We start from the raw sequence: 15,507 nt of genomic DNA on the forward strand, positions 1-15,507 counted from the left end.
TAATGCAGGAGCAAGTTCAAACCCGGGCTGTAAGAAAACAAACAGAAACACAAATAACACAAGACAGCAATAAAGTAACAAGCAAGCTACTCTGGGTTTGAGCTTTAATCACGGTTTGTCATGCAGTCACAGCCTGCACTATCACCGTGTGAAACAGGGAACATCTGGATGAAAACAGTATTTATGAATAGTTCAAGGCTAGTGTTTAGTGACAGTAATAATAAGTAGACCCTGTGGTTGTGCTTAAAGTCAGGAGAATGACCTTTTTCATAAGAATGCATTGTTTTGGAACAACAAATGTCTAACAAATTCTGTGCCGACTCAGCGTATAAAAGTTGAGATATTTCATTGGAAAAGTGAAACCTTTGAGCTGCTGGTGGCACCAGAATAAAAGTCAGAGGCTCACCAAAAGATTCACCCCACAACATGGATATCTGTACCAGAATTCATAGCAATCCATCTGATAAATGTTATTTCAAAGTGGTGGACCGACAGAATAATGACCAGTGCTACCAACCGTAGACCGGCTAATAGAAAACGACACGTCTAAATTAGTCCACACTGCAACTTTACCTCTACTGCTTTAACAATAACAGACACAGGACAGTTTCTGGCAACATACTAACATATGGAGCCTATTTCTTCCAAAAGGTCATAACACAACAGTCTGTATGTATGTATAGTCAGTAAATCATATTGTGTATGTGGTGATTGACCTACAGTAGGGAGGGGAAAGATTTATCTGAACCGATATGTTGTTTCATTCCTGCTCTTTTTTTCCTGTGGTTGAGTCGGTGATTGATGACAACTTCTGGACGGCCTGCACGTGTTTGCCAGAGAGAGAAAGAGCGACGACCGACCTCAGCCTTCCACAGAGGAGTACATTAGTGCAGACATCAGAGGGGATCACAAATACCCTGAATCCAGGGCAAAACATCAGCCGCTCCTTCGTGATTTGTATTGCATCCACTAAACAGCGGAGAAAAAAACATCGCCCTCCGCTCCCGTGTTTTCCTTCTCTCGCCCTGCCACAAAAAAAACAGCACCTCGCAGGATGTGTGGTTTCTGGGCCTTTGCTAGGGTAAAGCCAGCAGGAACAACCATACTATTCAGGACCAGGCCTGGAATTCCAGGAGCAAGGGCATGTGCTGCAAGCCCGCTGGGGAGAGAGAGGGAGCAAGAGAAACGGGGAGACGAGGCAAAAATGGCACACGGACGGTTATTAGCTGAAAAACAGTTAGACTGAGGGCTCTGGTAAATTCTGACAAAAAGGAGTTGCACAGTGTGTTGTTGAGACTGCGGGGAAGGCTGTACAATTATTTTTGACAAGAAAAATGTCAGAGGAACATTGTTCTAAGGTAAATACTTCCATATATATTTTAAATAAACTGACTAAAATTAACTACAGTTGGTACAATAAAGCGCTTTGGAAGGCACTTTATTGACCCTTACAAATGGTGCACTAACAATGCAGACAGACTGAAACTTTACTGCATGGTGTATCAATCAATTTCCTTGGTGGGAAAAGAGTTCAATAGAAAGTTAGCAGGACTGCACAGTTTGACGTTCACTTCACAAACAATGGGGTGTTTTCTTGATAGTATACAAAAGCCTCCATCTGTTCTCTTTTAGCTAATCTGTAAATCTGAGAAATACTAGAGGAGACTCTTCTCTTCTTGAAAAAAGTTCCCCAAATTGAATTTAAAACTACATTTTCTAACAAGAAGCCTCCGAAAGAAAAGCACAACATGGATCCCATGAAGATGACTTTAAAAACTGTGATTAGTCAAGGGCAAGTTTAAAATACACAAGGCTACTTTCAAGGTCAAAAAAGATAGAAAATGACTTATCTGCAAAGGAGCAGCTGGCTGAGACAAAGCACAGCTGAAAGTTTTTGTCATATTATGCATACTCTATGCACGCGCCACACACGGACACACAAGACCAGTCAGCCTCATCTAAAAATACTTTTACAAACCCCACTGTGTCTACACACAGGCAGTACTGATTACATGGGTAATGCCTTTAAATTAGACTAAGTAGAACACAGCAGCATCTTTGTGTGGCAGCCCTGTGAGTGTTAATAGGATGCATTAATGTTTGTTCAGTGGTGTGTGTGCGTGTGTCTGTGTGAGTCATTTGAATGTCTTCTTCTCGGTCTGTATATCTGTCATCTTTACCATTTTTTTCTGTGTGAATAAATGATGGGACAATTGGATTCTCAGGTCAAGAGAGAGGTTCGGCAGCAGTAGAGTATTGTGAAGGACACATTTACGTCCCATAATGATGCAAAAGAATACAGTAAAGTGATATTAACTGAGCCAAAATCAAGTAAGCTGTTCAACTTATCGTATAGGTAGCTGTGCATAAAGGGTAAAAAGATGGAGTAGCAATAAAACCATAGCCAGCTACCAGCTCTGGTTGAGCCAAGAGTGGCAACAGGGACAGGATAAAGAAAATCACCAACAACCGAGACGCATCGCTCCTCTTGATTCTAAACGTGGCTGAAAACATTGAACAAGAAGCAGAATCTTCCCCCAAACTCCTCTGAGGAAAAACAGTTCATCTTTTCACACCTGGTGCTCAAAGTAGTGACAGCTGAAATAATGTGCTCTTGGAGACGACTTCAGCCTCATGTAAACATATTCACTCTGGGGAATGTGGAGCCTGATCTCTGGCAGGAAGGGAAGAGGAATAGAAGCGTGGTCTTTCAAACGCACTAAAATATACAGTCTTTATTAAACCGAGAGTGGGAATAAATGTGGTTATTGAGATAATAATGAAGCAAAGTGTAATCTCAGTATTAGTACACTGAGAACACTGAAAGAAGAGTCAAAATGGACTTCGTTAGATCTCAACAGGGCCTCAAGGTTAGAGTCTGTTCACAGAGCTGAATCAAACGCCTCAGTCAGCTTCGAGGCGTCCAACCCCGTTTACTAGATGTTGGTAAGTGTCATGGCTAAAACCTGCTGAATATGGTTAACAACGTAAACCACAAATACTAAACTGAAAGCTAGTTCTACAGCGGTTCCCAGTGAGGTTACCCAAGTCACGAGTTATGCGGTCATCTCTGTGTACAGGGGATGACTTCACCTCAGTGGGACGGGGGACGGGGGGGGTGTCAGGATGAAGGCAGGTCACCCACACACACCTGACGGATCCGGACAGCTGCCGTCCCACGACAAGAACGGCAGAGCTGGAGCCAACCGGGTCAGATGAAGTCTGTTCTAGTTTCTATTTAGCTCATCTGTCTCCCTCACCTAGGTTTAGCTACGACACTGTACCTCCATCTGATTCAAAGACGGAAATGATACTTTACACTGTCATTTTTATAATTACCATGCAAGAAAATAGTTTGCCACTACCGATCCACTACCAATATTTACAACAAGATTTCACAAATCTTGACCAGTGGAGGATGATAGGGATCCTGAGAGTTGGAGGAGCATTGATGAGTAGAACAGTTGAGCTGAGGGGCTTCTTTACTGTCGTACATATTTGCAGCATTTTATGCCGCAAACCATTTTCATATGTCTGCAGAGAAAATGTTTTGATTTTCAAAACACCTCCAGAAGTGTCCAGACCTGACCTGCTGCTCCATCCGAACTAAACCGGGCCTGATCACAGACTACATAGACTCATGCATGACCTCTATGCATCATGACCTGGTCCATCGGCATCTAAACTCAGTCTGAATGTCAAGAGGAGGAGCATCAGTGTGACTTTGGTCACAGGCTGGGGATTGAGGGCACGGGGGTTGAGGGTTGAGCGTAATGAGGTGCATGGATGGGTGAGCTAAAGCTAGGATTGAAGATTGAGGGTAGGGAATTAAGGGCAGGTGGAGGATAGTGGTGTTGGGGGCTTTGCCTGAGAGCTAAAGAATGATTTCACATACACAAGAGGAAAGGACTCCCCTGCTGTGAACACACTCGCGCACAAAGCCAAATCTGATTAACTGATGTAATGATACTGTGGACGGATGGATACATATCACTTGTTCATGACTAAATGAACAGACATTTTGTTGAATTTAAAAGGCAACATAATTAGCTGAGTCGAGAAGAAAAGTATATTTAAGCTGATTTCCACCAACACAGACATCTGTGGAGGGTCTTTTCCGACAGCCACAGGAAACCGCCGCAGAAATTTTGCCGAGAGCCAAACTTCAAAGCATAATCTAAAATCAAAGAGTTCTACTTGTGCTGATATGATACACTCCAGAGTTCCACCAAATATGCACACGTGCATTTTTAATGGCTGTTTAAGGGCTGTGAATGAATCATCAGAGCCCCAAAAAAAGAGGGACCATCTAAAGCCTACAATCATTATCATGCAAGTTTCAAACATCTCCCAGAATCGAACAAAATATTAAGTAGAACCCCGTGTTCCTTGAGCTGCAACTAACCAAACTGACAGCTCGAAGCAAACTTGAAAAGAAAGAGGGAATTTAACGCTGTGCAGGAGGATTTTTGCTCTCAGTCTGACGCAACTACATCTGTTAAGGCCAAAGCCGCACTGCGAGGGCATAATAATGAGGCTGCCTCCATCGAGACGGCTCAGCGCAGTGCAGCCCAGTTTGGATGTTTAAACTGAGGCACGGAGAAATATTTGCTCCACATTCCTCTTCTCAGACCCTAAGGTCAACCTGAGAGAGCCTCACCTGACGAAGGAGGGGGGAGCCCAAACGGGCAGGATGATTACACGCTTATGTCACATTGAGGATCGCACCCTCAAACAACAGAGCAACAGAGCAAAGAGAAACTCAAGTTGTACAAACACGGAGGTTTTAGCATTGACGCCCTGAAACTTGAATGTGTGTTTGCAACTTCCCCGTGCAGTAGTGACGGAATGTTATGTTTAAGCTAAGATGGTAAACATTATGTGACCTTTAAAAGCATAATGTGTGTAGTTTGATCATTCGAAAAGGTCTTTTCTCTGCTGAAAAGGACGTAGCTCAAATGACGGCCTGGTCTTTCCCCTCACTCCGGTTTCAGGCCGAGTGTCCCGCTCTGCAGTCTGAGGCCTCATCAGTCCTCTTGTCAGAGTCACAGTCAGCAGGGATTGATTTCTCACAAAGCAGCCAAAGCAGTGAGAATGAGGAAGTCCACACAAGTGACAGCCCCGCACCCCCCTTCCTCACAGGGCACCAAAGGCCAACATGACCAGCTCCAACACACACACACACACACACACACACACACACACACACAACACATGGAAAGAATGATGGGGGGCTTCACAAAGACCTAATTTCCAGATAATTATAGTGGAAGCCAATATGGAGGAAGTGACAGAGAGTTAGGTGCTGTTATCTCCTCCGACCTGCCCTCAGGGAGGTTTTAACTGCCGATCCGCTCCCACTTTTCTAAGTACCAGGGGCTGACTCTGTGAGCAGGCTCTCAGTCTGGCTCTCAGAGGGAGAGAGAGAGAGAGGACACGTCATCCACTGGAAAAATGTCTGTCAGAAATATCTCATTAAAGGCTTTTGTCATCGTCCCTGCGTGAACACAAACTTGACAAGCCTGGACAGGTGAAATCCAACACCGGTTTTGCCTGCAGGGGGGCAACGGCACACAGATCCACCCGACGCATTCGGATTACCTCGAGATCTGAGCCCAGCGCGGCCAGAAAAATGTGAACCGACCTGAGGGCAGCTGCTCAGAGTGAGAGAGTGAGGGACAAAGAGGGAGGGAGAAGAAAAGAACAGACAGATCAGCTTTCACTGCCCTTTGTTTCTCTGCACTATGGCAAGCAAGACTGGGGCTTTCTCTTTTCTGTCCCCCACAGAGCCGGGAGATAGAGGCCATACTTTCCTAAGCGTGTGTGTGTGTATGCGTGTGTGAGAGAGACCACAGTCCAGTCGTGCATGTGTCTCACACCCAGCCAGGTTGCCATGCATCACACCCCTGTGACACGCCATTAACCGGGACAAATCACAGGACCCCAGGGGAGACGGTAGCTTCCTCCACACTGCCTGATTAAAAAGTAAGATTTATGAGGCATGCCCACAGTGTGCGTCTATGCTGGGCAGCTGACTGAGCAAGTCGCACGCGCACACACACACACACACACACACACACACACACACACACACACACACACACACACACACACACACACACACTTCGAAACAATCGTATTCCCCCTACTACAACGGTGCTCCAGCAATTTCTGCCATCCTGCTCCAAGTGCAGATCACAATCTAGAATTAAGAAGGAGATTTTTAAAAAAGTGTCCTCTGTACTATTTTCTTCATGACCATTTGTGTCAGATAGGATTTGCTCTACTTAGGGTTATGAGAAGAGGGGCAGACCAGGACAGTGTCGCGCTCGTTCTATTTCCAGACCAGTCGGATCCTAAAAACTAACTTTGCTTTGCAGCTAATGCCACTCCTATGAAGCTTTGACAAAACAGGCTGTCGGGAGTCTGCAGGGAGTTCTTGCAGAGAGCAACACGCTTCACTTCATCTTTACCTAAAAACATCCAGCAGAAAAAGATACGACACGACAAAGATTTGCAGCTACTTGCAGTGTCACCATGCTCTGCCAGGCCAGCTCCTTCACAGGATGTCCTCATATAGACATCATCACAACAATTAGTAGGCGGGTGTTGTGACAGACACCTTAAATTAATCTGTTATGCTAATTTGTATGTGGATTAACCAGGGGCAAAATCACTGGTATCAAAACTAGAACTGGGGGCGGACTTGTAATAATTATTGAAGTTATGTTGTCAGCTTCCTGACTAGTGTAAAGAGAAAGAGTGTATTTGTGAATGAGATTATCTAGAGAGCAAGCAGTGAACAAAAAAAACAAACCTTAAATTTGCCGAATTTTTCCTCCCGGTCAAGCGTCTGTTCATTGCAATCATCCACACGTCAGAGTTGTGCCACAGTAAACACAAGGAATTGGCACAATTTGGTGAAAGAAAAAGAAGTTATAATTACCAGGAACAGGTTTGCCAGTTACTTTGCAGTTAAGGTGCACATAAGAGTATAAATCTCTAACGGAAAGACATGGGATTAAAAAGCTCATTAATTATTCGTTTGAATGGCCGACGGGCATCCGTGATCCCTGCTGTCAGCAGCACAACGGGCACATCAATCTAATTGAACAGAGTTGGCAGAGCTGTGGTCTGAGGATTCAGGTCAAGGAGCAAAGGTCAGTGGTTTAGGGACCAGGGGGTCAAGTTGTCCTGGACAGAAGGCTGCCAGCAGGGGCTCAGTGAGAGGACAGAAGCAGTCGCACGTCAGTAGCCTTTTACTTATCCACCTCTAATATGAACTGACCTGAGTAGAATGTGTAAGCGTGCTAGCACACTCGGAATCCTTTCCCTCATCTGACTGTAAACCACGTGCAAGAAGAAGATACAGAGAAATCCGTTTCATCTATTGCATAATAACCGCATGACATGAGGTCTCATGACAATAAACATTATTGTGATATTTATAGAAATGGCTGACCAACATTGTGTAGCAGCTTTGAGAGTTTTCAGGGAATGTAAAAGCTTCACAAATGCGTACATAACATCGTCATCGCTCACCTTTAGTTTATCTTACGGTTTAACTTGAGCCGTTAGCCAAGGAGAAACTCTTTGAAGCTCAGAATCTGAGCGAGTGAGAAAGGACATAACGCAGCCAGAGAACGGAGACTTTCTCCATGTGGGACACAGCGAGTAGGGGAGGAGCATGGCTGACATCTTTATCCGTACATGGCTCCTTTTTTTTTTTTTTTTTACTATTTCCAAGCACCCCACATATCCGTGGATGAAACTGCAGCTATAGCTCCTGTTTGCATCTCGGGGGGAGGAGGGTGGAGGAAAGCTCTGCCTGGGGCGGCTCAGATCTGCTCACTCTGCTTGGGCCTCCTCCTCCTCCTCCTCCTCCTCCTCCTCCTCCTCCTCCTGCTGCTGTTGCTGTAACCCACAATGAGCCTCCATTGTGAGGCTGATAAGCTGAGAGCGGAGACCACGGAAAACTTTGTCCAACTCCTCTTTGCGCTACTAAAAACAGACCCGGGTGCATTGAGGGAACCGGAGACGCGAGGGAGAGGTTACCACATGACAGTGTAGACATTTTGGGATGTCCGCAGCAGCGAGACTGCATTATATTTTCAAATGAAAGGCAGGGTTGGCGTCTTGGCTTTAAGCTACAATCAATCAGGCTGGCAGACACAAAGGAGATGAAGCCTGTAGTTGACATTTCATTGACCGCTTCTTGTTTTATAATACTTCCCTCCCCTGAAACTTTTCCTCAGGGCAGCAGGCCAACATGGCAGCAGTGCCTCAAGGGGTGGTCTCTGGCTATTGATTAGGAGGGCAGCCGTGCCTCAAAGCCTTCTTCTCTCGGGTCACGAGGTCAACGTAGAAAGAAAAGGAAAACAGGGGGAGGGGACCGGGAGGAGTCGCACGATCAGTAAATTAAACTTCTGTTCATCAGAGTTACGGGTGGATGGGTAAGAGAGTTTACGACAGAAGGCGGGGGGGAGGAATTGTTTTGGAGAAACTGTGAGAAACCTTACACTGAATCGCATTTAACGCCTCTTGTTTATCAGAACCAAAACATCTTTGAGGGGGTTTTTTTTGTACGAGTGTGTCAGAAATGAATGACCTTACGGCGGCGTTTAAAAATGTTATGCAATTAGCAAGAAATTGAAGTAGTGTATAAAACTGAAAAGTAGCTTGTTGGATGCCAGGATGTAAGGTCTGCCTCAGAAGACAAACTTTAGGGAGATAAAGTCCCAGAGGATAAAACGTCTCGGTGAAGAAGTTGGATTGTTGACATCAAGAACTGATTTAGTCTGACCAGGGGTCATAACTTTGTGTCAGAATTGGATTATTTATTTAGAAAATATGGGATTGGAAATTGAAATTTTAGGAGCAGTCTTCCAATGTGAACATTTGTTTCATGAACAATACTGCATATTTGTCTGTACAATATTTACATACATTTACTATAAACCAACTCAAGCATACAGTGGGAATGACATAAGAAAACGCATTTTTGGCACGACACAGAAAGTGGCTAATGTAATTTGGCTCGTCTTTGTCAGGTGCAGGAAATATGAATAGCCATTTGATGAACGCAGACAAGGCTTGACTTGTCAGCATAATAAAAGCTGCTTAGTTGTCATTCCTGCCAAACAGTTGATTGTTTTGAATCGCATTGTGTGAGGAAAGCTGGGAAACCCGCCAGCTGAAGGCCTACAGGCACAAGTGAAAACCCGGGATCAGATAATGTGAAAACAGCCCTTAGGTTGTGACTGACCGTACATCTTTTAGCTGTTACATAGGGCATTTCTTATCACTTTGGTTTTGGATGGTTTATGTCTCACTGCTCCAATGAAGGCAAAATATTTGAGACTTCTAGCTAGTAAACACGAGTGTAAGCAATGCTGGATTTAAAATACAAAAAGTGTCTTTGTAGATGTTTTATGTTGAAGGAAATGCATTGAAAACGTTTTAGAAAAACACAACCAATGAGTTATGGTGCGTAACAGTGAGTCTAAACTCAACTGAGCACCTTCAATATCTGGAGGGTTATATGGTAATCTGGAATATAATATATGTGGACTTTAGCTGTTTAGCTGTCTCCCAAAAATATTGGCTGCATTTCTCCAACACTTAGAGCAATTACAAATTGAATGAGAGTAAGATAACTTGATTAAAGTCTTAACATGCCTGTTGCAATAATGAGAGAGGTGCCATATACTTGGCTCATAATCAAATTAGTGGAGTGGATGTATAAGCAGTGATATCCACTTAGAGAACTCCTCTCTGAGCATATCAGTAGCTGATTTGATGACTCACTAGTGTGCATCCTGTAGAAATGAAGTTTGACAACTTATTCCCACCTATCCATAAAGTGTAACCAGGAGCAGTCCCATATAGACCTGAGGAACCATCTTGAGTATATTGAGGCTTTAACAGCAGCAGTGGGTGGAGAACTTAGGACCACATAAAGCTCAGCTTCAGTTCCCAGAAGGTGAATTAGACTCGGACACCTGAGTCAAGCAAAAGCCACAGCCTGTGAACAGATTGTCGTGGTCAGTCGGAGCTTTGACACAGGAGGGAAAAGGTGAGCCGAAGTGGCAGATGTCCCATTGTTTAAGAGAAAGCAGGAAAACAGAAACGGCAAAAGACTTCGCTTAAAGCATGTTTGCGTTCTTCTTAAAAAGCTTTCGCCACCGCTAGACACATAAACGGCTTAGATTCTGCAGATGAACGGGCTGAACACACTCCGGAGCAGATTAGAACAAGTCGACCAGATCAGAGCTTATAACCTCCGTCTTCACTTACTCCTGCGCTGACCTCATACCGTCCCATCCCCCAATCTCCTTCTCCTTAATCCAGCCCCATTGGGTGGCAGACAGCAGCATGGCCTGATGGTCGAACTGTGTCTGTCTGCCTTCCTGTCTGTCCATCTGCTGGGCCCCAGCAGAGGTTCAAAGGAATTAAAGTTGTCCAGAAAGATGCCAAAATCTCTCCAAATCCCCCCCCCTTGACCCTCCCTTCCATTTCACTTTTCCAGTCCAGCTTTTAATTCGTCGGTTTTGCTTTCTCTCATCACAGTCCAGTTCCATTAACACCCTGCACCTCCTACTAGAACCGTACTGCTACACACTGGCTCTCATCCAGCTCATTACCCGGCACTCTGAATAACTCATTCACAGGTAGAACAGCCTCAGTGTGCATGTTAGAGTGGGTTTGATTTAATCAATGCAATTGAAGAAATTAAGTACCAGTGTGGGTTACAACCGGAGACAATTTACCCTTTGCCAAGTCCCACCCCTCAAACGCAGACTGGCCAATCAAACAACTAGATTTTCTTCATTTTCGGGCTGGTTTTGTAGATTTCAAGCTCGTCATGGTGTAACGTTGTAGAATAGCGACACTCGTTACCCGGAGAAGTTGAAAGGAGTTCAACAGCACTTCTATGCTATGCTAGCAACTGAAGGTTTACTGAATGTATACTGAATGTATACACATGCTGCTTTTACTTGATTGTAACAGCTCTATGGGAACAGTGTTAATCGTCTTCTGTCTCGATCATCAGGTGATGTGGTGGTTCACCTTTACACTGGGATGGAGCTTCTATCTTCATCTTTTTAGTTTTCACTGCTGAATCCGTTTCACATCATGAATGTATCCTTCAAACGATATGCTGTCTGCTTCTCTTGCCTTTTCTATTTAAAAAATTACATTGTATTAATGCAGGGAGTGCAGTCAGTGACAGAGTAGTAGCAGGGGGCGGGGCTTAGCGAAGGGTCAATTACACCACGCTTCTTGTTTTGTTTGATCTGCTACAGTGACACTTCAATTGCAGCCTTTTTGTTTGGTTTAGGGTTCCAAGGGGGTTGGTTTGGATTTTTGTTTTGAGGGGGAGGTGAGGGGTCGGTGGGGGGATGCAGTAACGTCCTGGTGGCCTTTATGGCTACAACGAAAAGCACAGCAGGGAAGGTGAAGCCTTGCTTGTGCCCAGCAGAGTATATCAAAACTGCAAAAAAAAAGGGGGGGTAAGCAGCCACAGATGGTTCCGTCAACAACCATTCACCCACCCATGCACAAACTCACACCAGTGCCACACCACCGGGTGGAAACACACTACTGACACACACAGTTTCAGAAGGAGCGGCAGTGACGACAGATGGTAAGTGTGTGGATGGATGCCTGATGTGGAGAGCCAGGGGGCTTTAGGATTCCATTAGTCTTGCAACCTGTAACCTCAACACCTCTGAGAAGCTGTTAAAACGCAGCATCATAGAGTGCCAAAAATACATATCACTGCTGTTTAGATTAGCTGCAGGCCAGAAAGAGAAGACATTGAGAAAAGTGGAAGGCCCACAACAGCAGTGGTTCCCAAGTTGCCATTCACCTTAAGGTATCTCATTTACCCCAACAGATTTCTGAATGACTTTGCATGCAGAGAGGCACTTCATCGGGTGGCTCCAGCTTGGTGTTAATGGGACAGAATTTGACCGTCACCAAAGGTCAGGTTATAGTGACAGCTGCGTTCAGCTCGGCTCACGCACATAAACTCCTAATTGGCGATATTTAATAATCAAGAGAGCAGAGGGGACCTAAGGACACCGGAGTCTGACGGCTCTTCTCAAAGTGTATGTATTCATAGAGATGGAAAAGACTGTTACAAAGCATTGTTTAGTACAATCAACTGTTATTTTCATCAATCTGTCAATCAGTCAATGGATAGAACCAATTGATAACAAGTTTAAAGTTACTGATTGAGTAAAACAAGCTCTCTAATATCCTGCTTTTCTCTGTTTTATATATTTAAAAGTTGAATACCTTCACAAGAAATTTGAGGACACAGCTTTGGACTCGAGGAAGTTGCGATGTGATGGTTTATTTTTAAGTTGAGGATGACGTTATGAATCAGTTCATTCAAACCGGGAAAAAGAAGTCCGATTGTATAGAAGTCTATGAGAAAATGACTACTTCTCACTTGATTTATTCCCTCAGTAAACATTGTAAACATGAGTTTATGGTCTCAATCATTAGTTTCACGTTTTCTTCAATACACACGATGTTCATTTAGTAAGTTATGGTCCGGTAGCAAAAAAACAACATGGCGACGGCCACAATCCAAGACGGCAAAAGGCTAAATTGCCGAACTCCAGGCTTCAAAACAGCCGTCCACAAACCAATGGGTGACGTCACGATGACTACGCCCACTTCTTATATACAGTCTATGATTCGAACAATAATTGGTAGAATAAGCAAAACAAAACATGAAACTTCTGATGTGAAATGGCTATTGGCTGTTGTTTCTGTAAAAAGCACTTTGCAAGTGTATTTATTCCACTGAGGAGACTATTTGTTTATGTATTCTAAAGTGTTCCTAGTTTATAATCCAGTAGTTTTTTTCAGAAGAACCTTCTAGAGAAGGCGGCTTCGACACACCACACTCTCCACATCATCACATGCTGAAGTCTGGTGACAAGCTGGATTTATTTCAATAAAAAAAAACATGAAAGACCGTTTCAGAGCAAAATTACAGTTCGACTCTGCATGATCCCAATCCAGATCCAGATGTCCCATGTGTGTGACATCTGGATTGTGTAATGGACAGTGATCAACATATACATGCTCATCCTCTGCCACGCAATCGAACAACGTTGACTTCCACTGTTACTGAGGTCAATTTAATGACTTTTAACCACAGGACAAATCCTATAGAGAGCAGACAACCCAGGCAAATACATAACATGTCTACCTTTAGACTAGTCCAAAGAAAACAAACATTTAGGTGTTTCTTTTTACTACCTTGTCTATTTCCGTCTGTAGATTTCTCCTACATTCACCAAAAGTTAGCACTACATAATGCTATTTAAACATAACATTTTGTTAAACTTGCACTACAAAATATGCAACAAGTAATCAACTGGGGAGGTTTCATGGCGATATCTACAAGTTATTTTTTTCCCCCACCTATTCACTTGATGGGTCTCCCCTTAATTTGAAAGATAAATAGACCATAACACCTCAGAGCAGTTTCCTGCCTTTAATCCTCCTGCATACACGCATGGGCAGACCACTGTGCTTGAGTATGCAGCGGCAGGGCTCTGATTTCAAACAGCGGTGAAGGCAGGTCACAGGGGGCCTCCTTTATGATGATCTGGGAGAGGGCCCCTGACGGAGGTTCAAGGGGTCCTGCCACCAGAGCCACGACCCACCCGGGGCCACAAAAAGCAAGCCACAGCCTGACATCAAACCAACACTCTGCCCAAGAGAGAACAGGGTTGCTATGCTCTGATCCACCCGTCCACAGAGAATACCAATGTACCCACAACCGTCCCTCAGTCGGCTTTAAGTGACTTAAATTGACTGCAACCGATGAGCTCCATAAAGCACAAACAAATTCCACTGTCTTAACCCAATCTTCTTAATGTTTTTGTTTTTCCCAAAACAGGCTGAGTCTTGATGTAGATGCCGATTTTGGCAATTAGCTAAAATGAAATCCCCTTGCTACAGAGCTTTTTCAATAGAAGAATTTCCTTCAATTGCCAGAATGACGTTGATTTTAATTTAATCTGTGGGAGGTTAAAAAAAAAAAAAAAGGCTGATGGAGGTACTTAAGAAGTAGATGTCAACTGAATGACAAGTTGGGCTTGAGAACAGTAGTGTCAGCCATCGTAGAACACTACATTAAAAACCTCACTGCTTTGAATAGCAATGCAAAAACAATAACAAAAAGATGATTCGCAAAAAACTGGAAATGTTTTGTGTACATGCATAATGCAGGATGATGGCAAATGTTATGTAAGATGAGCCCCAACTGGCCGCCAGATATTTGACTAAATAGTGTGAGAATTTAAACACATTTTTCAAACTGTGACAGCGAGGATGCAGGCCAAAAAGATCAAAAACGTCAGCTCCGGCTGTTTTCTGGGCTGCTTGTTGTTCTACTTCTTGAGTAATCAATGTCTGTTCACCACAATCTGCCTCTGGCTATCACAGCTACTATGCAGATGTGTTCCAACTCATTAACACGGCAAACTCCTAACTCGTAAAACACTTCACAGCTGCAAAATCAGGAGCAGCTCTGAAACACAATACTTAATGTTGACTGAATGCACTTTCTTCCGCTGCTATAACTCTGGCAGCTATTGTTCCAGAACAAACGGGGTCTGCATCTGCAGGAGTCATCCGACCGGCTAAAGACGGGCCATTGTTCTGCTCGACAAGAAGCATACATATTGTAGAGATTCTCCAGTGTGTCTGAATATATCCAACATGATGTCTCTCCGTGGTTAATTGCGGTGAGCAGAGTGTGATAGGCTGTCAACGCTAAATGCAACACAAAAGATGAACCTCAGGCACACTCAAAATGTCTTAGTCTAAAAAAATAAATGTGATTGATAAGAAATAAAGCAACTCTCAAACTGAATAACCGCAAGCTATTTGCGAAGCAAAAAGAACAAGTACGATACATTATGCAAATAGCTAGACACAACCTGTGAGGATAAAAATAAAATAAAAATATCCTCACAGGAATATTTACAATGCATGACAAGCCTCAGTACATAACCCTCAGAATTGAATTCTGCATCTTCAACAAAACAACACGCCGTAACATTGATTCACAGAGGATGCGGCGGCCCTTTCTAGCAACAGCTATTCTCAGTAGCAGCAGGTCGCTGTTTATCGCCCCGCTGACAAATGGGAGGCTTCGTCATGTCTTGGTCAGCATCCCCTGTGACTGAGCATCCTCCTCCATTACAGGCCGAAAACCCCTGAGTCATCCTCATAGGGTGCTGAACATTCCTTGCAAATGAGAGCTTGCGCTCAAACTACATGCGATCTTGTAATTCCTCAAGCAACACCTTTCTTCTCCAACCCCCCCCCCCCCCCCCCCCCCGACCCCAGCTAACCTCCCCCTTTCTTTGGATTTAAGGTTGCATACAGAGAACATGAATAGGTGGTATTTCAGCATGAAGAACAGAGCTGATTGGCTGGGGTCCAAATCCCCACGGTTACCCAGAAGCCTCT

At 44.1% G+C, this 15,507-nt stretch overlaps 1 protein-coding gene across 3 annotated transcripts in view; it reads right to left on the reverse strand.

The window, feature by feature from the left end:
* Positions 1-15,507, reverse strand: part of srgap1a (SLIT-ROBO Rho GTPase activating protein 1a) — a 75,570-nt gene that overhangs the window by 58,622 nt on the left and 1,441 nt on the right. The window lies entirely within an intron of this gene.

Source organism: Pholis gunnellus (assembly GCF_910591455.1).
Source record: "Pholis gunnellus genome assembly, chromosome: 7".
Classification (NCBI taxonomy): Eukaryota; Metazoa; Chordata; class Actinopteri; order Perciformes; family Pholidae; genus Pholis; species Pholis gunnellus.